Here is a 26,729-nt window from a genome sequence, read left to right as displayed (position 1 = left end):
TCCTCAATGCCATCGGAAGAATCCCGGAACATATTCCAGTCTGTGGTAGCAAAACAGTCATGTAGCTTAGCATCTGCTTCATCTGACCACTTTTTTAATTGACCGAATCACTGGAGCTTCATGCTTTAATTTTGCTTGTAAGCAGGAATCAGGAGGATAGAATTATGGTCAGATTTGCCAAATGGACAGCGAGGGAGTGCTTTGTACGCATCTCTGTGTGTGGAGTAAAGGTAGTCTAGAGTTCTTTTCCCACTGGTTGCACATTAACATAGAAATTAGGTAAAACTGATTTAAGTTTCCCTGCATTAAAGTCCCCGGCCACTAGGAGCGCCGCCTCTGGATGAGCATTTTCCTGTTTGCTTATGGCGGTATACAGCTCATTGAGTGCGGTCTTAGTGCCAGCATCATTCTGTGGTGGTATGTAGACAGCTACGAAAAATACAGATGAAAACTCTAGGTAGATAGTACGATCTATGGCTTATCATGAGATACTCTACCTCAGGCGAGCAAAACCTCGAGACTTGATTAGATATCGTGCACCAGCTGTTGTTTACAAATATACATAGACCTCCACCCCTTGTCTTACCAGAGGCTGCTGTTCTGTCCTGCCGAAACAGAGTATAACCAAGCCAGCTGTATGTTATTCATGCCGTCGTTCAGCCACGACTCGGTGAAACATTAGATTTTACAGTTTTTAATGTCCCGTTGGTAGGATAGACGTGCTTTCAGTTCGTCCAATTTATTATCCAGCGATTGTACGTTGACCAATAGTACCGATGGCAAAGGCAGATTAGCCACTCGTCGGCGCATCCTCACAAGGCACCCCGATCTCCTTCCGCGAAACCTCTTCTGTCTCTTTCTCCTGCAAATGACAGGGATGAGGGCCTGTTCGGGTGTCTGGAGTAAATCCCTCTCGTCCGACTCATTAAAGAAAAATGATTCGTCCAGTTCAAGGTGAGAAACTTTTCGGTCATAAGAGACGGTTAGTAGCAACATTATGTACAAAATAAGTTACAAACAATGCGATAAAAACAACTAAATATCACGGTTGGTTAAGAGCCCAAAAAACGGAGGATGTTATGGTCTCAACAGACAACAGATGGTTTAGTCTCAACAGACAACAGATGTTATGGTCTCAACAGACAACAGATGGTTTAGTCTCAACAGACAACAGATGGTTTAGTCTCAACAGATGGTTTAGTCTCAACAGATGGTTTAGTCTCAACAGACAACAGATGGTTTAGTCTCAACAGATGGTTTAGTCTCAACAGACAACAGATGGTTTAGTCTCAACAGACAACAGATGGTTTAGTCTCAACAGATGGTTTAGTCTCAACAGACAACAGATGGTTTAGTCTCAACATTCAACAGATGGTTTAGTCTCAACAGATGGTTTAGTCTCAACAGACAACAGATGGTTTAGTCTCAACAGATGGTTTAGTCTCAACAGACAACAGATGTTATGGTCTCAACAGACAACAGATGGTTTAGTCTCAACAGACAACAGATGGTTTAGTCTCAACAGATGGTTTAGTCTCAACAGACAACAGATGTTATGGTCTCAACAGACAACAGATGGTTTAGTCTCAACAGACAACAGATGGTTTAGTCTCAACATTCAACAGATGGTTTATTCTCATAGCAAAGGGTCTGAATACTTACGTAAATAAGGTATCTGTCTTTGAATTTTTAATAAATTAGCAAACATTTCTAAAAACCTGTTCTCAACAGATGAATTAGTCTCAACATTCAACAGATGGTTTAGTCTCAACATTCAACAGATGGTTTAGTCTCAACAGATGGTTTAGTCTCAACAGACAGTTTAGTCTCAACAGACAACAGATGGTTTAGTCTCAACAGATGGTTTAGTCTCAACAGACAACAGATGGTTTAGTCTCAACAGACAGTTTAGTCTCAACAGACAACAGATGGTTTATTCTCATAGCAAAGGGTCTGAATACTTACGTAAATAAGGTATCTGTCTTTGAATTTTTATTAAATTAGCAAACATTTCTAAAAACCTGTTTTCACTTCGTCATTGTGAGATATTGTGTGTAGATTGAGGAAAACAATTAATTTAATCAATTTTCGAATAAAGCTGTAACGTAACAACGTGATAAAAGTGAAGGGATCTGAATACTTTCCGAATGCGCTGTATATTACCCTCAAAATAACTTGTAACGTTACTGTATTTTTAGCTAACAATTATTACATAAATCTATTTATAGGTTTGGCTAAACTTCCAGAATTACAAGCTAGCTAGCTAGTTACCTTGGAGGTTTCTCGGACAATCTCAATAACATGACCAAACTATTTTTACATTAACCAACACACTGAACATCTTACCTGTACTGCATCAAAGCTGTCAACTTCAGAGCTAGGACACTTCGCTGATGACCTCTGATGACCTGGAAAAAAAGAAAACGGAAGAACCCTTTTGTCAACAATGTTATTTTCATTGGAGATATATTGTGTGAGTTGTTTAACAGTGTTTAGGGCCCATCTAATCATCCCATATCAGAACATAATTAAGACTAGGCTTAATGAATCATTCACAACCATATCAGAACATTTTATTAGATGCTTCACGGTAATAAAGAGATTAAGTTCATCCTCATAAAACAAAAATTAGGAGTAATGACTGGAATTTGTTGGTTTATCTACCTTAGTTAAACGCACCGACTAAGTCTGTGAATAAGAGCATCCGCTAAATAACTAAAATGTAAAATGTCCTAAACGTAAGGACAAACCCAGAGGTGATAGTCCTGGATGGCTTAGTGTCAACAGTCCTGGATGGTTTAGTGTCAACAGTCCTGGATGGCTTAGTGTCAACAGTCCTGGATGGCTTAGTGTCAACAGTCCTGGATGGCTTAGTGTCAACAGTCCTGGATGGCTTAGTGTCAACAGTCCTGGATGGCTTAGTGTCAACAGTCCTGGATGGTTTAGTGTCAACAGTCCTGGATGGCTTAGTGTCAACAGTCCTGGATGGTTTAGTGTCAACAGTCCTGGATGGCTTAGTGTCAACAGTCCTGGATGGCTTAGTGTCAACAGTCCTGGATGGCTTAGTGTCAACAGTCCTGGATGGCTTAGTGTCAACAGTCCTGGATGGTTTAGTGTCAACAGTCCTGGATGGTTTAGTGTCAACAGTCCTGGATGGTTTAGTGTCAACAGTCCTGGATGGTTTAGTGTCAACAGTCCTGGATGGTTTAGTGTCAACAGTCCTGGATGGCTTAGGTGTCAACAGTCCTGGATGGCTTAGGTGTCAACAGTCCTGGATGGCTTAGTGTCAACAGTCCTGGATGGTTTAGTGTCAACAGTCCTGGATGGTTTAGTGTCAACAGCCCTGGATGGTTTAGTGTCAACAGCCCTGGATGGCTTAGTGTCAACGGTCCTGGATGGTTTAGTGTCAACAGTCCTGGATGGTTTAGTGTCAACAGTCCTGGATGGTTTAGTGTCAACAGTCCTGGATGGTTTAGTGTCAACAGTCCTGGATGGTTTAGTGTCAACAGCCCTGGATGGTTTAGTGTCAACAGTCCTGGATGGTTTAGTGTCAACAGTCCTGGATGGTTTAGTGTCAACAGTCCTGGATGGTTTAGTGTCAACAGTCCTGGATGGCTTAGTGTCAACAGTCCTGGATGGCTTAGTGTCAACAGTCCTGGATGGCTTAGTGTCAACAGTCCTGGATGGTTTAGTGTCAACAGTCCTGGATGGTTTAGTGTCAACAGTCCTGGATGGTTTAGTGTCAACAGTCCTGGATGGTTTAGTGTCAACAGCCCTGGATGGTTTAGTGTCAACAGCCCTGGATGGTTTAGTGTCAACAGTCCTGGATGGTTTAGTGTCAACAGTCCTGGATGGTTTAGTGTCAACAGTCCTGGATGGTTTAGTGTCAACAGTCCTGGATGGTTTAGTGTCAACAGTCCTGGATGGTTTAGTGTCAACAGTCCTGGATGGTTTAGTGTCAACAGTTAACAGAGGGTTTAGTGTCAACAGTCCTGGATGGTTTAGTGTCAACAGTCCTGGATGGTTTAGTGTCAACAGTCCTGGATGGTTTAGTGTCAACAGTCCTGGATGGTTTAGTGTCAACAGTCCTGGATGGCTTAGTGTCAACAGTCCTGGATGGTTTAGTGTCAACAGTCCTGGATGGCTTAGTGTCAACAGTCCTGGATGGCTTAGTGTCAACAGTCCTGGATGGCTTAGTGTCAACAGTCCTGGATGGTTTAGTGTCAACAGTCCTGGATGGCTTAGTGTCAACAGTCCTGGATGGTTTAAGGTCAACAGTCCTGGATGGTTTAGTGTCAACAGTCCTGGATGGTTTAGTGTCAACAGTCCTGGATGGTTTAGTGTCAACAGTCCTGGATGGTTTAGTGTCAACAGTCCTGGATGGTTTAGTGTCAACAGCCCTGGATGGTTTAGTGTCAACAGCCCTGGATGGTTTAGTGTCAACAGCCCTGGATGGTTTAGTGTCAACAGTCTTGGATGGTTTAGTGTCAACAGCCCTGGATGGTTTAGTGTCAACAGCCCTGGATGGTTTAGTGTCAACAGTCCTGGATGTAAACAGTCCTGGATGGTTTAGTGTCAACAGTCCTGGATGGTTTAGTGTTAACAGATGGTTTAGTGTCAACAGTCCTGGATGGTTTAGTGTCAACAGATGGTTTAGTGTCAACAGTCCTGGATGGTTTAGTGTCAACAGATGGTTTAGTGTCAACAGTCCTGGATGGTTTAGTGTCAACAGTCCTGGATGGTTTAGTGTCAACAGTCCTGGATGGTTTAGTGTCAACAGTCCTGGATGTCAACAGTCCTGGATGGTTTAGTGTCAACAGTCCTGGATGGTTAAGTGTCAACAGTCCTGGATGGTTTAGCGTCAACAGTCCTGGATGGTTTAGCGTCAACGGTCCTGGATGGTTTAGTGTCAACAGATGGTTTAGTGTCAACAGTCCTGGATGGTTTAGTGTCAACAGATGGTTTAGTGTCAACAGTCCTGGATGGTTTAGTGTCAACAGTCCTGGATGGTTTAGTGTCAACAGTCCTGGATGGTTTAGTGTCAACAGTCCTGGATGGTTTAGTGTCAACAGTCCTGGATGGTTTAGTGTCAACGGTCCTGGATGTCAACAGTCCTGGATGGTTTAGTGTCAACAGTCCTGGATAGTTTAGTGTCAACAGTCCTGGATGGTTTAGTGTCAACAGTCCTTCCCATCTGTTGTGTGACTGACATTCACATGAGTAAATAGCAGATAAAGGCGACTATTGTTTTCAGTATTCAATACTGATCACTGCCAACAGTTAGTTTACAGTTTATCCTCCAACTCCTGCTCCTCCAAACAGAAGAGAATGGTTTCCTCTACACTGACGTCCAGACATTGTCTATTGTTCCAACCCAGGGATGAATCCGAGAAGATGATGGCAGAGAAACAGAAGAGGGAGGAACACAGTAGAGAGACTTCATGTTGATTGAACTCGAAGTGTGGTTACTGGTTCAAATACAACACTATGAGGAGAGGAGTCAAAACGGCTCTCAAAATTCCTTGAGTAGAACCTCCATCAGGTGACCACCTGTAGAACCTCCATCGGGTGACCACCTGTAGAACCTCCATCGGGTGACCACCTGTAGAACCTCCATCGGGTGACCACCTGTAGAACCTCCATCGGGTGACCACCTGTAGAACCTCCATCGGGTGACCACCAAAAATTAACAAATATATGTTTTATTTTTTGGACTGTTTTTCCTTTGTCATTATGGGATATTGAGTCATTATGGGTTATTGAGTCGTTATGGGGTAGTGAGTCGTTATGGGGTAGTGAGTCGTTATGGAGTATTGAGTCGTTATGGGGTATTGTGTCATTATGGGGTATTGAGTCATTATGGGGTAGTGAGTCATTATGGGGTATTGAGTCGTTTTGGGGTATTGAGTCGTTATGGGGTATTGAGTCATTCTGGGGTATTGAGTCATTATGGGTATTGAGTCGTTATGGGTATTGAGTCGTTATGGGGTATTGAGTCGTTATGGGGTATTGAGTCGTTATGGGGTTGTTACGTGTGAGGCGTTTTTCTTGCTCCCCATTTTCCCATGTTAGTGTGTTTGTGTCCTGGGCATTACAGGTGTACCGAGTTGCGGCTGACGATGGTGGGCGTGGCTTCGGTCCGGAGTCCTGGCAGCTGTAGCTGATTGAGGAGAGGATATCTGTTTGCGGTGTGAACCCAGAAGAGGATAGAGGGAGAGAGAGAGGGGACACTTGTTTTTTTTGGCTAGTTGATGATTTGTTGTTTTAATTTATCTTTGTTTGTGTTTCAGCCTGTCCTCCTGATGTACTCCACCCTACCTAGGTCCTGGAGAAGGTAGATCTGCCTATGGGTGTACATTCTCACGTAGATAGCCCATTGTTTTATACACTAGGTTAGCCGGGCAGGTGTCACCCTTGTATTTTTCTTGGAACCAGGTAGGACAGTGGGTTTGGGTTTAGAATGTGTTAGGAAGGATTAGGTGTGTAGAAGAGGAGGGACCTTTTGTTTATTTTCATTACTTGGACTCCGATCCCAAACATTCCCTTCTCTTACCTTCCCTGGTTGTTGTTGTTGTGTTTGTTTTCTTACTGGTTCTTTATGGGTGTTTTATATTGTTTGTTTAATAACTTTACTAAACATCCCCCGAGGGCTAACAGTGAGTTCTGGTTGTGGTCTGGTTATTTTTGCTCATTACACCCCACATTTCTTCCCCTTCCATCCGTGTTACCTGGTGTGTTTAGGCCCAGGCATTAGAGAGAACATAATAAGGGTGTCGAGTCGTTACGGGGTGTCGTTACGGGGTGTCGTTACGGGGTGTCGTTACGGGGTGTCGTTACGGGGGTGTCGGGTCGTTACGGGGGTGTCGGGTCGTTACGGGGGTGTCGGGTCGTTAGGGGGTGTCGTTAGGGGGTGTCGAGTCGTTACGGGGTGTCGAGTCGTTAGGGGGTGTCGGGTCGTTACGGGTGTCGGGTCGTTACGGGTGTCGAGTCGTTACGGGGTGTCGAGTCGTTACGGGGTATTGTGTGTAGATTGATGAGAGAAAACAATTATTTAATCTATTTTACAATAAGGCTGTAATGTAACAAAATTTGGAAAAAGTCAAGGGGTCTGAATACTTTCCAAATGCGCTGGACATTGGTGCGTCCGTGAGTGAAAGCATTTAGGCCTAAGTATAGTCTTAAAGTCTTATCGTATGCAAAATAATTGAAATGTAAAATAGTTGTAACATTTACAGCCCTATAAAGTGCACAAATAGCCAGGTCATGCAAAACAGAGCTACTGTACAGACTAAGGACGTGGCTGTTAGTGATGCTGCTGTGGATCGTAAGATCAGTGCTTGGTAACCCGAGACTAACTAGCCTGCCTGCCTGCCTATCTATCTATCTACAGTATCTATCTATCTACAGTATCCATCTACAGTATCTACAGTATCTATCTAACTACAGTCCCTTCAGAATGTTCACACATCTTGACTTTTTCCCCAAAAAATTGTTAGACTAAATTGTTTTTTAAAATTATTAAATAAGATGTTTTTGTGTCACTGGCCTACACACAATTCCCCATAATGTCAACTTGGAATTATGTTTGTTGAAACATGCACAAATTAATAAAACATGAAAAGCTGAAATGTCTTGAGCCAATAAGTATTCAACCCCTTTGTTATGTCAAGGCTAAATAAGTTCAAGAGTAAAAATGTTCTTAACGAGTTACATGGACTGACTGTACAATAATAGTGTCCGGGGATGGCCTCTACAAGGTGTCGAACGCATTCCACAGGGATGCTGGCCCATGTTGACTCCAATGCTTCCCTCAGTTGTGTCAAGTTGGCTGGATGTCCTTTGGTTGGTGGACCATTCTTGATACACACAGGAAACTGTTGAGCGTGAAAGAACCCAGAAGCGTTGCAGTTCTCAACACAAACCGGTGCACCTGGCACCTACTACCATACCCCGTTCAAAGGCACTTCAATCTTTTGTCTTGTCCATTCACGTTCTGAATGGCACACAATCCATGTCTCAAGCTTTAAAAATCCTTCTTTAACGTGTCTCCTCCCCTTCATCTACACTGATTGAAGTTGATTTAACAAGTGACATCAATTAGGGATCATAGCTTTCACCTGGATTCACCTGGTCAGTCTACGCCAAGGAAAGAGCTGTTGTTCTTAATGTTTTGAACACAGTGTATGTTTCATGAACAGAAGATTTAAGCAAACATCTGTGACTCACATGATAGGTTGATGGCAGTGATGGCCGTGCAAAATATACATAAAGTAGAGCAGGGCTCAACGTTTTCTACTGCTCCACTAGCAGGCTACTCGCCGCTCACCTTCCCTACCAATGGGACATTAAAACTGTAACGTCGTGGCTGAACGACGACATTATCAAAATACAGCTGGCTGGTTATACGATGTACCGGCAGGATAGAACAGCGGCGTCTGGTAAGACAATGGGCGGCGGTCTATGTAGTTTTCTAAACAACAGCTAGTGCACGATATCTAAGGAAGTCTCGAGCTTTTGCTCACCTGAGGTAGAGTTTCTCATGATAAGCTGCAGACCACATTACCTACCGAGAGAGTTTTCATCGATATTCTCTGTAGCTGTTTACATACCACCACAGTCAGAGGCTGGCATTAAGATGGCATTGCATGAGCTGTATTCTGCCATAAGCAAGAAAGAAAACGCTCACCCAGAGGCGACGCTCCTAGTAGCCGGAGACTTTAATGCAGGGAAACTTTAACCAGTTTTACCAAATTTCTATCAGCATGTTAATTGTGCAACCAGAGGGAAAATAACTCTGGACCACCAATACTCCACACACAGAGACGCATACAAAGCTCTCCCTCGCCCTCCATTTGGCAAATCTGACCATAATTCCATCCTCCTGATTCCTGCTTACAAGCAAAAATAAAAGCAGGAAGCACCAGTGACTAGATCAATAAAAAAGTGGTCAGATGAAGCAGATGCTAAACTAAAGGACTGTTTTGCTAGCACAGACTGGAATATGTTCCGGGATTCATCCAATGGCATTGAGGAGTACACCACATCTGTCATTGGCTTCAACAATAAGTGCATCGATGATGTCATCCCCACAGTGACCGTACGTACATATCCCAACCAGAAGCCATGGATTACAGGCAGCATCTGCACTCAGATAAAGGGTAGAGCTACTGCTTTCAAGTAGCGGGACTCTAACCCAGAAGCTTATAAGAAATCCCACTATGTCCTCTGATGAACCTCAAACAGGCAAAGCATCAATACAGAACTAAGATCGAGTCATACAACACCGGCTCTGACGCACATCAGATGTGGAAGGGCTTGCAAACTATTACAGAATACAAAGGGAAGCATAGCCTAGAACTGCCCAGTGACACGAGCCAACCAGACCAGCTAAACTACTTCTATGCTCGCTTCGAGGCAAATAACACTGAAGCATGCATGAGAGCACCAGCTGTACCAGTGTGATCACGCTCTCCGCAGCCGATGTGAGTAAGACCTTTAGACAGGTCAACATTCACAAGGCCTCAGGGCCAGACGGATTACAAGGACGTGTACTCAGAGCAGGCACTGACCAACTAGCAAGTGTCTTCACTGACATTTTCAACCTCTCCCTGTCCGAGTCTGTAATATCAACATGTTTTAAGCAGACAACCATAGTCCCTGTGCCCAAGAATACAAAGGTAACCTGGCTAAATGACTACCGACCCGTAGCACTCACATCTGTAGCCATGAAGTGCTTTGAAAGGCTGGTCATGGCTCACATCAACACCATTATCCCAGAAACACTAGACCCACTCCAATTTGCATACCACCCCAACAGATCCACAGATGATGCAATCTCTATCGCACTCCACACTGCCCTTTCACACCTGGACAAAAGGAACACCTATGTGAGAATGCTGTTCATTGACTACAGCTCAGCGTTCAACACCATAGTACTCTCAAAGCTCATCAATAAGCTAAGGATCCTGGGACTAAACACCTCCCTCTGAACCTGGATCCTGGACTTCCTGAAGGGCCGCCCCCAGGTGGTAAGAGTAGGTAACAACACATCCGCCACGCTGATCCTCACCACAGGGGCCCCTCAGGGGTGTGTGCTCAGCCCCCTCCTGTACTCCCTGCTCACTCAGGACTGCACGGCCAGGCACGACTCCAACACCATCATTACATTTGCCGATGACACAACAGTGGTAGGCCTGATCACCGACAACAACAAGACAGCCTATAGGGAGGAGGTCAGAGACCTGGCCATGTGGTGCCAGGACAACATCCTCTCCTTCAATGTGATCAAGACAAAGGAGATGATTGTGGACTACAGGAAAAAGAGGACCGAGCACACCCCCATTCTCATCGACGGGGCTGCAGTGGAGCAGGTTGACAGCTTCAAGTTCCTTGGTGTCCACATCACCAACAAACTAACATGGTCCAAGCATACCAAGACAGTCGTGAAGAGGGCACGACAAATTCCCCCTCAGAAGACTGAAAAGATTTGGCATGGGTCCTCAAAAGGTTCTACAGCTGCACCATCGAGAGCATCCTGACTGGTATGGCAACTTGGCCTCCGACCGCAAGGCACTACAGAGGGTAGTGCGAACGGCCCAGTACATCACTGGGGCCAAGCTTCCTGCCATCCAAGACCTCTACACCAGGCGGTGTCAGAGGAAGGCCCTAAAAATTGTCAAAGACTCCAGCCACCCTAGTCATAGACTGTACTCCCAGCTACCAAATGGCAAGCGGTACCGGAGAGCCAAGTCTAGGTCCAAAAGGCTTCTAAACAGTTCTATCCCCAAGCCATAAGACTCCTGAACATCTAGTCAAATGGCTACCCAGACTATTCACATTGTCCCCCCCCCCTCACCTCTCCACTCCATTGCCACTCTCTGTTGTCATCTATGCATAGTCACTTTAATTAACTCTACCTACATGTACATACTACCTCAACTAACGGGTGCTCCAGCACATTGTCTCTGTACCGGTACCCCCTGTATATAGCCTCCACATTGACTCTGTACCGCTACCCCCTGTATATAGCCTCCACATTGACTCTGTACCAGTACCCCCTGTATATAGCCTCCACATTGACTCTGTACCGTAATACCCTGTATATAGCCTCCACATTGACTCTGTACCGGTACTCCCTGTATATAGCCGCCACATTGACTCTGTACCGGTACCCCCTGTATATAGCCTCCACATTGACTCTGTACCGGTGCCCCCTGTATATAGCCTCCACATTGACTCTGTTCCGGTACCCCCTGTATATAGCCTCCACATTGACCCCCTGTATACAGCCTCCACACTGACTCTGTACCGGTACCCACTGTATATAGCCTCCACATTGACTCTGTACCGGTACCCCCTGTATATAGCCTCCACAATGTCTCTGTACCGGTACCCCCTGTATATAGCCTCCACATTGACTCTGTACCGGTACCCCCTGTATATAGCCTCCACATTGACTCTGTACCGGTACCCCCTGTATATATTGTTATTTTTTACTGCTGCTCTATAATTACTTGATACTTTTATCTCTTATTTTTATCCATATTTTTGAAAACTGCATTTTTGGTTAGGGCTTGTAAGTAAGCATTTCACATGTTGTATTCGGCGCATGTGACTAATAAAATTTGATTTGATTTATCCGCGTGTCCTCATTGAAAATGAACGGGGGAAGAACTGCTGCAGACACCGCGTCTGGGTTGCTTTTTTAGTCTGCTAGCTACTTAGCTAACTACTTATCTAGCGTTGGATACTAAACTCAGTGTGTTCGATGTTCAAGCTAGCTAACACGGCTTCTTAGCTAGCTAACGAACATCTTCGGTTTTGTACTTACTAAAAAGGAATGTAGCTAGCTATATTATCCACACTGCATACATCTCACAAGATGCCCTATGCTTTTTTTCAACTAACGTTAGCTAGCTAATATATAGACCCTTAATATAGGTAACTAGCTAAATGAAGGAAAGAAAGACGAGAGTTGTTTGAGCTGTTATGGTGTGGGGTGAATGTTCCTGGTTTAGGTCCACTCTACCACTTAGATGCCAATAAATACACAGCAATTGTGAGTGATTACCTTCAACCTATGGTGAAGCCTTTTTTATCCTGATGGGAGTGGTCTCTTCAAGTTGACTGCAGGTATTTACTTAAATATTCAAATGAAATAAAAGATCCAGGAAATGTTCCATAAGAACAAATGTGTTTACATCCCTGTTAGTGAGCATTTCTCCTTTGCCAAGATAATCCATCCACCTCACAGGTGTGGCATATCAAGAAGCTGATTAAACAACATGATCCTTACACAGGTGCACTTTGTGCTGGGGACAAAGTCCTCCCTTCCACTGGCATACTGTTATGTTCAGCTCATAGCTGTTTTCTTTCTCTTAGCTGTTTCCCCCTCCGTCTCTCTCCCTCCGTGTCTCTCTCTCTCCCTCTCTCTCTCTCTCTCTCTCTCTCTCCTCTCTCTCTCTCTCTCTCTCTCTCTCTCTCTCTCTCTCTCTCCTCCCTCTCTCCCTCTCTCCCTCTCTCTCTCTCCCTCCTCCCTCTCTCTCCCTCTCTCCTCCCTCTCTCTCCCTCTCTCTCCCCCTCTCTCCTCCCTCTCTCTCCCCCTCCCTCTCTCTCCCTCCTCTCTCTCTTTCCCCCTCCCTCTCTCTCTCCCTCCTCTCCCTCCCTCTCTCTCTCTCTCTCCCTCCTCCCGCTCTCTCTCTCTCTCTACCTCCTCCCTCCCTCTCTCTCTCTCTCTCCCTCCTCCCTCTCTCTCTCCCTCCCTCCTCCCTCTCTCTCTCCCTCCCTCCTCCCTCTTCCTCCTCCCTCTCTCTCTCCCCCTCCCTCTCTCCCTCCTCCCTCCCTCTCTCTCCTGCCTCCCTCTCTCTCTCTCTCCCCGCCTCCCTCTCTCTCTCTCCCGCCTCCCTCTCTCTCTCTCTCTCTCCCCCCCCCCTCTCTCTCTCTCTCTCCCCTCTCTCTCTCTCTCCCCCTCCCTCTCCCCCCCCCTCCCTCTCTCTCTAATTAACGTAACCTCTGCCGGCTCTTACTGACACCTACCAATGAGCCCCTCTCCTTCTGTTTACTGTAACCAGCATCTTCACCTACCAATGAGCTCCCTCTCCTTCTGTTTACTGTAACCAGCATCTTCACCTACCAATGAGCTCCCTCTCCTTCTGTTTACTGTAACCAGCATCTTCACCTACCAATGAGCCCCCTCCCCTTCCGTTTACTGTAACCAGCATCTTCACCTACCAATGAGCCCCCTCCCCTTCCGTTTACTGTAACCAGCATCTTCACCTACCAATGAGCTCCCTCTCCTTCTGTTTACTGTAACCAGCATCTTCACCTACCAATGAGCTCCCTCTCCTTCTGTTTACTGTAACCAGCATCTTCACCTACCAATGAGCCCCCTCCCCTTCCGTTTACTGTAACCAGCATCTTCACCTACCAATGAGCTCCCTCTCCTTCTGTTTACTGTAACCAGCATCTTCACCTACCAATGAGCTCCCTCTCCTTCTGTTTACTGTAACCAGCATCTTCACCTACCAATGAGCTCCCTCTCCTTCCGTTTACTGTAACCAGCATCTTCACCTACCAATGAGCTCCCTCTCCTTCCGTTTACTGTAACCAGCATCTTCACCTACCAATGAGCTCCCTCTCCTTCTGTTTACTGTAACCAGCATCTTCACCTACCAATGAGCTCCCTCTCCTTCTGTTTACTGTAACCAGCATCTTCACCTACCAATGAGCTCCCTCTCCTTCCGTTTACTGTAACCAGCATCTTCACCTACCAATGAGCTCCCTCTCCTTCTGTTTACTGTAACCAGCATCTTCACCTACCAATGAGCCCCTCTCCTTCCGTTTAAGGTAGAGTATAGTTCAGTACAGTAGGTAGAGTATAGTTCAGTAGGTAGAGTATAGTTCAGTAGGGAGAGTATAGTTCAGTAGGGAGAGTATAGTTCAGTAGGTAGAGTATAGTTCAGTAGGGAGAGTATAGGTCAGTAGGTAGAGTATAGTCCAGTACAGTAAGGTAGAGTATAGTCCAGTAGGTAGAGTATAGTCCAGTTCAGTAAGGTAGAGTATAGTTCAGTACAGTAAGGTAGAGTATAGTTCAGTACAGTAAGGTTGAGTATAGTCCAGTACAGTAAGGTATAGTTCAGTTCAGTAAGGTAGAGTATAGTTCAGTACAGTAGGTAGAGTATAGTTCAGTAAGGTAGAAAATAGTTCAGTACAGTAAGGTATAGTTCAGTTCAGTACAGTAAGGTATAGTTCAGTTCAGTTCAGTTCAGTAGGTAGAGTATAGTTCAGTTCAGTAAGGTAGAGTATAGTTCGGTAGGTAGAGTATAGTTCAGTACAGTAAGGTAGATTATTGTTCAGTAAGGTAGAGAATAGTTCAGTACAGTAGGTAGAGTATAGTTCAGTAAGGTAGAGTATAGTACAGTAGGTAGAGTATAGTCCAGTAGGTAGAGTATAGTTCAGTACAGTAGGTCGAGTATAGTTCAGTACAGTAAGGTAGAGTATAGTTCAGTAAGGTAGAGAATAGTTCAGTACAGTAAGGTAGATTATAGTTCAGTACAGTAGGTAGAGTATAGTTCAGTACAGTAAGGTAGAGTATAGTTCAGTTCAGTAAGGTAGATTATAGTTCAGTACAGTAGGTAGAGTATAGTTCAGTTCAGTAGGTAGAGTATAGTTCAGTTCAGTAAGGTAGATTATAGTTCAGTACAGTAGGTAGAGTATAGTTCAGTTCAGTAGGTAGAGTATAGTCCAGTACAGTAAGGTAGAGTATAGTTCGGCAGGAAGAGTATAGTTCAGTAAGTAGAGTATAGTTCAGTAGGTAGAGTATAGTTCAGTAGGTAGAGTATAGTTCAGTACAGTAGGTAGAGTATAGTTCAGTTCAGTAAGTAGAGTATAGTTCAGTTCAGTAAGGTAGAGTATAGTTCGGCAGGAAGAGTATAGTTCAGTAAGTAGAGTATAGTTCAGTAGGTAGAGTATAGTTCAGTACAGTAAGGTAGAGTATAGTCCAGTTCAGTAAGGTAGAGTATAGTCCAGTACAGTAAGGTAGAGTATATCCAGTACAGTAAGGTAGAGTATAGTTCAGTACAGTAAGGTAGAGTATAGTTCAGTAGGTAGAGTATAGTTCAGTTCAGTAAGGTAGAGTATAGTCCAGTACAGTAAGGTAGAGTATATCCAGTACAGTAGGTCGAGTATATCCAGTACAGTAGGTAGAGTATAGTTCAGTAAGGTAGAGTATAGTTCAGTAGGTAGAGTATAGTTCAGTTCAGTAAGGTAGAGTATACTTCAGTACAGTAAGGTAGAGTATAGTCCAGTACAGTAAGGTAGATTATAGTTCAGTACAGTAGGTAGAGTATAGTTCAGTAAGGTAGAGTATAGTTCAGTTCAGTAAGGTAGAGTATAGATCAGTACAGTAAGGTAGAGTATAGTTCAGTAGGTGGAGTATAGTTCAGTAGGGAGAGTATAGATCAGTACAGTAAGGTAGAGTATAGTTCAGTAGGTGGAGTATAGTTCAGTTCAGTAAGGTAGAGTATAGTCCAGTACAGCAAGGTAGAGTATAGTTCAGAACAGTAGGTAGAGTATAGTTCAGTACAGTAGGTGGAATATAGTTCAGTACAGTAAGGTAGAGTATAGTTAAGTACAGTAAGGTAGAGTATAGTTCAGTACAGTAAGGTAAAGTTCAGTTCAGTAGGTAGAGTATAGTTCAGTACAGTAAGGTAGAGTATAGTTCAGTACAGTAAGGTAGAGTATAGTTCAGTACAGTAGGTATAGTTCAGTACAGTACAGTAAGGTAAAGTTCAGTTCAGTAGGTAGAGTACAGTTCAGTACAGTAGGTAGAGTATAGTTCAGTAGGTAGAGTATAGTCCAGTACAGCAAGGTAGAGTATAGTTCAGTACAGCAAGGTAGAGTATAGTTCAGTACAGTAAGGTAAAGTTCAGTTCAGTAGGTAGAGTATAGTTCAGTACAGTAAGGTAGAGTATAGTCCAGTACAGTAAGGTAGAGTATAGTCCAGTACAGCAAGGTAGAGTATAGTTCAGTACATCAAGGTAGAGTATAGTTCAGTACAGTAAGGTAGAGTATAGTTCAGTACAGCAAGGTAGAGTATAGTTCAGTAGGTAGAGTATAGTCCAGTACAGCAAGGTAGAGTATAGTTCAGTACAGTAAGGTAAAGTTCAGTACAGTAAGGTAGAGTATAGTCCAGTACAGTAAGGTAGAGTATAGTCCAGTACAGCAAGGTAGAGTATAGTTCAGTACAGTAAGGTAGAGTATAGTTCAGTACAGCAAGGTAGAGTATAGTTCAGTAGGTAGAGTATAGTCCAGTACAGCAAGGTAGAGTATACTTCAGTACAGTAAGGTAGAGTATAGTTCAGTACAGTAAGGTAGAGTATAGTTCAGTACAGTAAGGTAGAGTATAGTTCAGTACAGTAAGGTAGAGTATAGTCCAGTACAGCAAGGTAGAGTATAGTTCAGTACAGGAAGGTAGAGTATAGTTCAGTACAGCAAGGTAGAGTATAGTTCAGTACAGTAAGGTAGAGTATAGTTCAGTAGGTAGAGTATAGTTCAGTACAGTAAGGTAGAGTATAGTTCAGTACAGTAAGGTAGAGTATAGTATAGTTCAGTAGGTAGAGTATAGTTCAGTAGGTAGAGTATAGTCCAGTAGGTAGAGTATAGTTCAGTAGGTAGAGTATAGTTTAGTAGGTAGAGTATAGTCCAGTAGGTAGAGTATAGTCCAGTAGGTAGAGTATAGTCCAGTAGGTAGAGTATAGTTCAGTAGGTAGAGTATAGTCCAGTAGGTAGAGTATAGTCCAGTAGGTAGAGTATAGTTTAGTAGGTAGAGTATAGTCCAGTAGGCAGAGTATAGTTCAGTAGGTAGAGTATAGTCCAGTAGGTAGAGTATAGTTCAGTAGGTAGAGTATAGTTCAGTAGGTAGAGTATAGTACAGTAGGTAGAGTATAGTTTAGTAGGCAGAGTATAGTTTAGTAGGTAGAGTATAGTTTAGTAGGTAGAGTATAGTTTAGTAGGTAGAGTATAGTTCAGTAGGTAGAGTATAGTCCAGTAGGTAGAGTATAGTTTAGTAGGTAGAGTATAGTCCAGTAGGTAGAGTATAGTTTAGTAGGTAGAGTATAGTCCAGTAGGTAGAGTATAGTCCAGTAGGTAGAGTATAGTCCAGTAGGTAGAGTATAGTCCAGTAGGTAGAGTATAGTTCAGTAGGTAGAGTATAGTTCAGTAGGTAGAGTATAGTCCAGTAGGTAGAGTAAAGTTCAGTAGGTAGAGTATAGTTCAGTAGGTAGAGTATAGTCCAGTAGGTAGAGTATAGTCCAGTAGGTAGAGTATAGTTCAGCAGGTAGAGTATAGTTCAGTAGGTAGAGTATAGTTCAGTAGGTAGAGTATAGTTCAATAGGTAGAGTATAGTCCAGTAGGTAGAGTATAGTTCAGTAGGTAGAGTATAGTTCAGTAGGTAGAGTATAGTTCAGTAGGTAGAGTATAGTTCAGTACAGTTTGTTCAAACTCAAGGTGTCATAGCTGATCTTTGCATCTGAATTCGGAGCAGATATTTAAAGCTGCACTATGTCACTGTTTTGGACGACCCAACGAAATTCACAGAAATGAGTTATAGATCTGTCCTTCTCATTGAAAGCCAGTCTAACAAGCAGTAGATCTGTTCTGTGTGTGCTCTTTCTATGCAGCCCATTCTTAAGTTAATTTTTGAGTCTTTAAGTTTGGTTTTGTACACCAGCTTCAAACAGCTGAAAACAATATTTTTGGTTATTGAAAATAATATTTTACGGCGGATTACAACGATTCGCTACATGGCTTGTTTTGTCACCTGAAAACAGGAAACAGAAAAACTATTAGCATTTCAATAACAATCTAACTGGTCTCCTCTCTTGTGGGGGTGAGACCAGCCTGGTCTCCTCTCCTGTGGGGGTGAGACCAGCCTGGTCTCCTCCTCTCCTGTGGGGGTGAGACCAGCCTGGTGCTGATATGACTAGGCCAATAACAATCTAACTGGTCTCCTCTCCTGTGGGGATGAGACCAGCCTGGTGCTGATATGACTAGGCCAATAACAATCTAACTGGTCTCCTCTCCTGTGGGGGTGAGACCAGCCTGGTCTCCTCCTCTCCTGTGGGGGTGAGACCAGCCTGGTGCTGATATGAGTAGGCCAATAACAATCTAACTGGTCTCCTCTCCTGTGGGGATGAGACCAGCCTGGTGCTGATATGACTAGGCCAATAACAATCTAACTGGTCTCCTCTCCTGTGGGGATGAGACCAGCCTGGTGCTGATATGACTAGGCCAATAACAATCTAACTGGTCTCCTCTCCTGTGGGGATGAGACCAGCCTGGTGCTGATATGACTAGGCCAATAATAATCTAACTGGTCTCCTCTCCTGTGGGGATGAGACCAGCCTGGTGCTGATATGACTAGGCCAATAACAATCTAACTGGCCTCCTCTCCTGTGGGGATGAGACCAGCCTGGTGCTGATATGACTAGGCCAATAACAATCTAACTGGTCTCCTCTCCTGTGGGGATGAGACCAGCCTGGTGCTGATATGACTAGGCCAATAACAATCTAACTGGTCTCCTCTCCTGTGGGGGTGAGACCAGCCTGGTCTCCTCCTCTCCTGTGGGGGTGAGACCAGCCTGGTGCTGATATGACTAGGCCAATAACAATCTAACTGGCCTCCTCACCAGCCTGGTTCTGATATGACTAGGCCAATAACAATCTAACTGGTCTCCTCTCCTGTGGGGGTGAGACCAGGGGGACCAGAGTAATAATACCTGAGGAATGTGTGTGATTTTAGGACTCCACCCTCCATTTCAAAACAACCATGACCTCCTCACACACTGCGCGCACACACACACACACACACACACACACACACACACACACACACACACACACACACACACACACACACACACACACACACACACACACACACACACACACACACACACACACACACACACACACACACACACACGTTCCGGAATGGCTTCCTCTTTACCTTGAAATTGTGATTGATATGCCTGTCTGTTGTTTAATATGTGCAGAAGGTACAAACATGGAAGAGGGTTATTATTGGTCTGTGTTTGTTGTTTTAGCGAGGAGGACGAGAAGGAGGACCATCAGGGTGTGTACAGTACAGTACACTGTGGTCCTAGCTAGTTCCAAGGCTCCTAGCTAGCTCCTGGCTCCTAGCTAGTTCCTGGCTCCTAGCTAGTTCCTGGCTCCTGGCTCCTAGCTAGTTCCTGGCTCCTAGCTAGTTCCTGGCTCCTAGCTAGTTCCTGGTTCCTAGCTCCTAGCTAGTTCCTGGCTCCTAGCTAGTTCCTGGCTCCTGGCTAGTTCCTGGCTCCTAGCTAGTACCTGGCTCCTCCTAGCTAGTTCCTAGCTCCTAGCTAGTTCCTGGTTCCTAGCTCCTAGCTAGTTCCTAGCTCCTGGCTAGTTCCTGGCTCCTAGCTAGTTCCTAGTTCCTGGCTCCTAGCTAGTTCCTAACTCCTGGCTAGTTCCTGGCTCCTAGCTAGTTCCTAGCTCCTGGCTCCTAGCTAGTTCCTGGCTCCTAGCTAGTTCCTGGCTCCTAGCTAGTTCCTGGCTCCTAGCTGGCTCCTAGCTGGCTCCTAGCTAGTTCCTGGCTCCTAGCTAGTTCCTGGCTCCTAGCTAGTTCCTGGCTCCTAGCTAGTTCCTGGCTCCTAGCTAGTTCCTGGTTCCTAGCTCCTAGCTAGTTCCTGGTTCCTAGCTCCTAGCTAGTTCCTGGTTCCTAGTTCCTGGCTCCTAGCTAGTTCCTGGCTCCTAGCTAGTTCCTGGCTCCTAGCTAGTACCTGGCTCCTAGCTAGTACCTGGCTCCTAGCCAGTTCCTGGCTCCTGGCTAGTTCCTGGCTCCTAGCTAGTTCCAAGCTCCTAGCTAGTTCCTAGCTCCTAGCTAGTTCCTAGCTCCTGGCTCCTAGCTAGCTCCTGGCTCCTAGCTAGTACCTAGTTCCTGGCTCCTAGCTAGTACCTAGTTCCTGGCTACTAGCTAGTACCTGGCTCCTAGCTAGCTCCTGGCTCCTAGCTAGTTCCTGGCTCCTAGCTTACTCCTGGCTCCTAGCTAGTTCCTGGCTCCTAGCTAGTTCCTGGCTCCTAGCTAGTACCTGGCTAATAGCTAGTACCTGGCTCCTAGCTAGTACCTGGCTCCTAGCTAGTTCCTGGCTCCTAGCTAGTTCCTGGCTCCTAGCTAGTTCCTACCTCCGAGGTAGTTCCTGGCTCCTAGCTACTTCCTGGCTAGTTCCTGGCTCCTAGCTAGTTCCTGGCTCCTAGCTAGTTCCTGGCTCCTAGCTCCTAGCTAGTACCTGGCTCCTAGCTAGTTCCTGGCTCCTAGCTAGTTCCTGGCTCCTGGCTCCTAGCTAGTTCCTGGCTCCTAGCTAGTACCTGGCTCCTAGCTAGTACCTGGCTCCTAGCTAGTTCCTGGCTCCTAGCTAGTACCTGGCTCCTAGCTCCAAGCTCGTACCTGGCTCCTAGCTAGTTCCTGGCTCCTAGCTAGCTCCTGGTTCCTAGCTCCTGGCTAGTTCCTGGCTCCTAGCTAGTACCTGGCTCCTAGCTAGTTCCTGGCTCCTAGCTAGTTCCTGGCTCCTAGCTAGTTCCTGGCTCCTAGCTAGTTCCTAGTTCCTGGCTCCTAGCTAGTTCCTGGTTCCTAGCTCCTAGCTAGTTCCTAGCTCCTGGCTAGTTCCTAGTTCCTGGCTCCTAGCTAGTTCCTAGCTCCTGGCTAGTTCCTGGCTCCTAGCTAGTTCCTAGCTCCTGGCTCCTAGCTAGTTCATGGCTCCTAGCTAGTTCCTGGCTCCTAGCTAGTTCCTGGCTCCTAGCTAGTTCCTGGCTCCTAGCTCCTAGCTAGATCCTGGCTCCTAGCTAGTTCCTGGCTCCTAGCTAGTTCCTGGCTCCTGGCTCCTAGCTAGTTCCTGGCTCCTAGCTAGTACCTGGCTCCTAGCTAGTACCTGTCTCCTAGCTAGTTCCTGGCTCCTAGCTAGTACCTGGCTCCTAGCTCCAAGCTCGTACCTGGCTCCTAGCTAGCTCCTGGCTCCTAGCTAGTTCCTGGCTCCTAGCTAGTACCTGGCTCCTAGCTAGTTCCTGGCTCCGAGGTAGTTCCTGGCTCCGAGGTAGTTCCTGGCTCCTAGCTAGTTCCTGGCTAGTTCCTGGCTCCTAGCTAGTTCCTGGCTCCTAGCCAGTACCTGGCTCCTAGTTCCTAGCTCCTGGCTCCAACCTAGTACCCGGCTCCTAGCTCCTAGCTAGTTCCTGGCTCCTAGCTAGTACCTGGCTCCTAGTTCCTAGCTCCTAGCTAGTTCCTGGCTAGTTACTGCCTCCTGGCTAGTTCCTGGCTCCTAGCTAGTTCCTGGCTCCTAGCTAGTTTCTGGCTCCTAGCTCCTAGCTAGTACCTGGCTCCTAGCTCCTAGCTAGTACCTGGCTCCTAGCTAGTTCCTGGCTCCTAGCTCCTAGCTAGTTCCTGGCTCCTAGCTAGTTCCTGGCTCCTAGCTAGTTCCTGGCTCCTAGCTAGTTCCTGGCTCCTAGCTAGTTCCTGGCTCCTGGCTAGCTCCTGGCTCCTAGCTAGCTCCTGGCTCCTAGCTAGTTCCTGGCTCCTAGCTCCTAGCTATCTCCTGGCTCCTAGCTATCTCCTGGCTCCTAGCTAGTTCCTGGCTCCTAGCTAGTTCCTGGCTCCTAGCTAGTTTCCGGCTCCTAGCTAGTTCCTGGCTCCTAGCTAGTTCCTGGCTCCTAGCTCCTAGCTAGTACCTGGCTCCTAGCTAGTTCCTAGCTCCTGGCTCCTAGCGAATTCCTGGCTCCTAGCTAGTACCTGGCTCCTAGCTAGTTCCTGGCTCCTAGCTAGTTCCTGGCTCCTAGCTAGTTCCTGGCTCCTAACTAGTTCCTGGCTCCTAGCTCCTAGCTAGTTCCTGGCTCCTAGCTAGTTCCTGGCTAGTTCCTGGCTCCTAGCTAGTTCCTGGCTCCTAGCTAGTACCTGGCTCCTAGTTCCTAGCTCCTGGCTCCTAGCTAGTACCTGGCTCTTAGCTCCTAGCTAGTTCCTGGCTCCTAGCTAGTACCTGGCTCCTAGTTCCTAGCTAGTTCCTGGCTAGTTCCTGGCTCCTAGCTAGCTCCTGGCTCCTAGCTAGCTCCTGACTCCTAGCTATCTCCTGACTCCTAGCTATCTCCTGGCTCCTGGCTAGTTCCTGGCTCCTGGCTAGTTCCTGGCTCCTGGCTAGTTCCTGGCTCCTAGCTAGTTCCTGGCTCCTAGCTAGCTCCTGGCTCCTAGCTAGTTCCTGGCTCCTAGCTAGTTCCTGGCTCCTAGCTAGTTCCTAGCTAGTTCCTGGCTCCTAGCTAGTACCTGGCTCCTAGCTAGTTCCTGGCTCCTGGCTCCTAGCTCGTTCCTGGCTCCTAGCTAACTCCTAGCTAGTTCCTAGTTCCTGGCTCCTAGCTAGTTCCTAGTTCCTGGCTCCTAGCTAACTCCTAGTTAGTTCCTATCTCCTGGCTCCTAGCTAGTTCCTGGCTCCTAGCTAGTTCCTAGCTCCTAGCTAGTTCCTAGCTCCTGGCTCCTAGCTAGCTCCTGGCTCCTAGCTAGCTCCTAGTTCCTGGCTCCTAGCTAGTTCCTAGCTCCTGGCTCCTAGCTAGCTCCTAGCTCCTGGCTCCTAGCTAGCTCCTAGCTCCTGGCTCCTAGCTAGCTCCTGGCTCCTAGCTAGTTCCTAGCTCCTAGCTAGTTCCTAGTTCCTGGCTCCTAGCTATCTCCTGGCTCCTAGCTAGCTCCTAGTTCCTGGCTCCTAGCTAGTTCCTGGCTCCTAGCTAGTTCCTGGCTCCTAGTTAGTTCCTGGCTCCTGGCTCCTAGCTAGTTCCTGGCTCCTAGGTAGTTCCTTGCTCCTGGCTCCTAGTTAGTTCCTTGCTCCTGGCTCCTAGTTAGTTCCTTGCTCCTGGCTCCTAGCTAGTTCCTAGCTCCTGGCTCCTAGCTAGTTCCTAGCTCCTGGCTCCTAGCTAGTTCCTAGCTCCTGGCTCCTAGCTAGTTCCTAGTTCCTGGCTCCTAGCTAGTCCTAGCTCCTGGCTCCTAGCTAGTTCCTTGCTCCTGGCTCCTAGCTAGTTCTTTGCTCCTGGCTCCTAGCTAGTCCTAGCTCCTGGCTCCTAGTTAGTTCCTTTCTCCTGGCTCCTAGCTAGTTCCTAGCTCCTGGCTCCTAGCTAGTTCCTGGCGCCTAGCTAGTTCCTGGCTCCTAGCTAACTCCTAGTTAGTTCCTGGCTCCTAGCTAGTCCTATCTCCTGGCTCCTAGCTAGTTCCTGGCTCCTAGTTAGTTCCTAGCTCCTGGCTCCTAGTTAGTTCCTAGCTCCTGGCTCCTAGTTAGTTCCTGGCTCCTAGCGTGTCGTCTCCTGCCTCCACTCCGTCAGCTCAGCCAACTATAATTACATTCATGAACCCTGGGAGGCAACATAGGGAGGGAGCACCGGGCTGGCCCGCAAAAACAAAGAGCTGATTTTACTCTGCATGTCAAAAGCTGAAGGCCTGGAACTCTCTCCTCTCCACCCCTCTCAGGGCTGGCGTAGACAAAGAAGACAAGCTCCACTCCTCCTCTCCACTCTTCCTCTCTTCTCCACTCTTCCTCTCTTCTCCACTCTTCCTCTCCATTCTTCCTCACCCCTCTTCCTCTCCTACTCTTCAAATCAACTATTCTGCATTGGTCAAATTGTTTAAACCTTAATTTTCCACATTTTGTTACATTACAGCCTTATTCTAAATGTATTAAATTGTTGTTTTTCCTCATCAATCTACACACAATATCCCATAATGACAAAGCAAAAACAGTTTATTTTTTATTTTTTTTGCAAATAAAAAAAACGGAATCGAAGCCACTCCTGCGTTGTCTTGGCTGTGTGCTTAGGGTCGTTGTCCTGTTGAAAGGCGAAGAGCTCAGAGACTTTCAACATTATCAGCTGTTGTCAAACACACGTGAGTCTGAATATACAATTATCTTCCTCAAAAATGTGCAGCGAATTCCACTAGATGAAAATACAACATCTGTATAACGTCCAAGCAATTAAAGCACTCAATCTACTCATACCGTTTATATAGGACGAAACCAAATCAAAATAATTACGTTTTACTCAAACCGTTTTACTGAGGCCGAAACCAAACAGAAACATAACAGCTGAAATAAAAGGTAAACACACACAGAGGTAGGCCCCATGTTAACTCTAAATAGAAAGGTAAACGAGGTAGGCCCCATGTTAACTCTAAATAGAAAGGCAAACTGAGGTAGGCCACATGTTAACTCTAAATAGAAAGGTAAACGAGGTAGGCCCCATGTTAACTCTAAATAGAAAGGTAAACGAGGTAACATGGTCCTAAGCTAGAACCTTTAAGATGAGAACTAGTTCACAGCCAGCAGCCTACATAGTCCTCTGATCCCTCTGTTGAGGTGGTGGACCAACACCTGGTCATAGTCCTCTGATCCCCCTGTTGAGGTGGTGGACCAACACCAGGTCATAGTCCTCTGATTCCCCTGTTGAGGTGGTGGACCAACACCAGGTCATAGCCCTCTGATCCCCCTGTTGAGGTGGTGGACCAACACCAGGTCATAGTCCTCTGATCCCCCTGTTGAGGTGGTGGACCAACACCAGGTCATAGTCCTCTGATCCCCCTGTTGAGGTGGTGGACCAACACCAGGTCATAGTCCTCTGATCCCCCTGTTGAGGTGGTGGACCAACACCAGGTCATAGTCCTCTGATCCCCCTGTTGAGGTGGTGGACCAACACCAGGTCATAGTCCTCTGATCCCCCTGTTGAGGTGGTGGACCAACACCAGGTCATAGCCCTCTGATCCCCCTGTTGAGGTGGTGGACCAACACCAGGTCTTGTACTGACGGAGGCTAAGAAATCACCAGTTAGTTACAGGAAGCAGGAAAAGTTCACGCTGAATACAAACCAGATCTACAACAGTTTTTACAGCGTTGCAACTTTTCCACCACAACATGGCCTCGTTGTGGATAAGAGACAACCATGGTGCACAACATGGCCTCATCAACTTCCTCCCGATGCAACACACGACTGGTGAGAAGGAGAAATCTTATCTTTACAATGAGAGGAATGACAGAGTGATAGGAGTTCACCACATCCTTAATGCCTCCACAGCTGCATGCTGCCATATGGCTGTCTGTGGGTATTCAGAGAAATACTGCTGCTAAGACAGTTGAACAACACCACTACTACTGCTGCTAAGACAGTTGAACAACACCACTACTACTGCTGCTAAGCCAGTTGAACAACACCACTACTACTGCTGCTAAGCCAGTTGAACAACACCACTACTGCTGCTGCTAAGCCAGTTGAACAACACCACTACTGCTGCTGCTAAGCCAGTTGAACAACACCACTACTGCTGCTGCTAAGCCAGTTGAACAACACCACTACTACTGCTGCTAAGCCAGTTGAACGACACCACTACTACTGCTGCTAAGCCAGTTGAACAACACCACTACTACTGCTGCTAAGACAGTTGAACAGCACTACTACTACTGCTGCTAAGCCAGTTGAACAACACCACTACTGCTGCTGCTAAGACAGAAGAACAGCACCACTACTGCTGCTGCTAAGACAGTTGAGCAGCACTACTACTGCTGCTGCTAAGACAGAAGAACAGCACCACTACTGCTGTTGCTAAGACAGTTGAGCAGCACTACTACTACTACTGCTAAGACAGAAGAACAGCACCACTACTGCTGCTGCTAAGCCAGTTGAGCAGCACCACTACTGCTGCTAAGCCAGATGAACAGTACTGCTAAGCCAGTTGAACAGCACCACTACTGCTGCTGCTAAGCCAGTTGAACAGCACCACTACTGCTGCTGCTAAGCCAGTTGAACAGCACCACTACTGCTGCTGCTAAGACAGTTGAACAGCACCACTATTGCTGCTGCTAAGACAGTAGAACAGCACCACTATTGCTGCTGCTAAGACAGTAGAACAGCACCACTATTGCTGCTGCTAAGACAGTTGAACAGCACTACTACTGCTGATAAGACAGTTGAAAAGCACCACTACTGCTGCTAAGACAGTTGAACAGCACTACTACTACTGCTAAGACAGTTGAACAGCACTACTACTGCTGCTGCTAAGACAGTTGAAAAGCACCACTACTGCTGCTAAGCTAGATGAACTGCACTACTACTGCTGCTGCTAAGACAGTTGAACAGCACTACTACTACCGCTAAGACAGATGAACAGCCCCAGTACTACTGTTGTTGCTAAGACAGTTGAACAGCACCTCTACTGCTGCTGCTAAGACAGTTGAACAGCACCTCTACTGCTGCTGCTAAGACAGTTGAACAGCACCACAACTGATGCTAAGCCAGTTGAACAGCACAACTTATGTTGAGACAGTTGAAGAGCACCACTACAGCTGCTGCTAAGACAGTTGAACAGCACCACAACTTCTGCTGCTAAGACAGTTCAAAAGCACAACTACTGTTGCTGCTAAGACAGTTGAACAGCATCACTACTGCTGCTAAGACAGTTGAACAGCACCACAACTGATGTTAAGCCAGTTGAACAGCACCACTTATGTTGAGACAGTTGAACAGCACCACTACAGCTGCTGCTAAGACAGTTGAACAGCACCACTACTGCTGCTGTGAAGACAGTTGAACAGCACTACTACTACTGCTAAGACAGTTGAACAGCACTACTACTACTGCTGCTAAGACAGTTGAACAGCACTACTACTACTGCTAAGACAGTTGAACAG

The 26,729-nt window shown here is 46.2% G+C and overlaps 1 protein-coding gene across 2 annotated transcripts in view; it reads right to left on the bottom strand.

The window, feature by feature from the left end:
* The window catches only part of LOC115148925 (cytoplasmic protein NCK1-like), a 106,024-nt gene that overhangs the window by 47,651 nt on the left and 31,644 nt on the right, over positions 1-26,729 (bottom strand). For both annotated transcript variants that reach the window (XM_029691250.1, XM_029691259.1), the window contains exon 2: positions 2,347-2,408. The gene's annotated coding sequence lies outside the window, so the exon portion shown is untranslated. The remainder of the gene's footprint in view (positions 1-2,346; positions 2,409-26,729) is intronic.

This window comes from Salmo trutta, chromosome 2 (genome assembly GCF_901001165.1).
Source record: "Salmo trutta chromosome 2, fSalTru1.1, whole genome shotgun sequence".
Lineage (NCBI taxonomy): Eukaryota > Metazoa > Chordata > Actinopteri > Salmoniformes > Salmonidae > Salmo > Salmo trutta.
The sequence above is the reverse complement of the archived record's forward strand: the minus strand, read 5'-3'. Positions and strand labels throughout refer to the sequence as shown.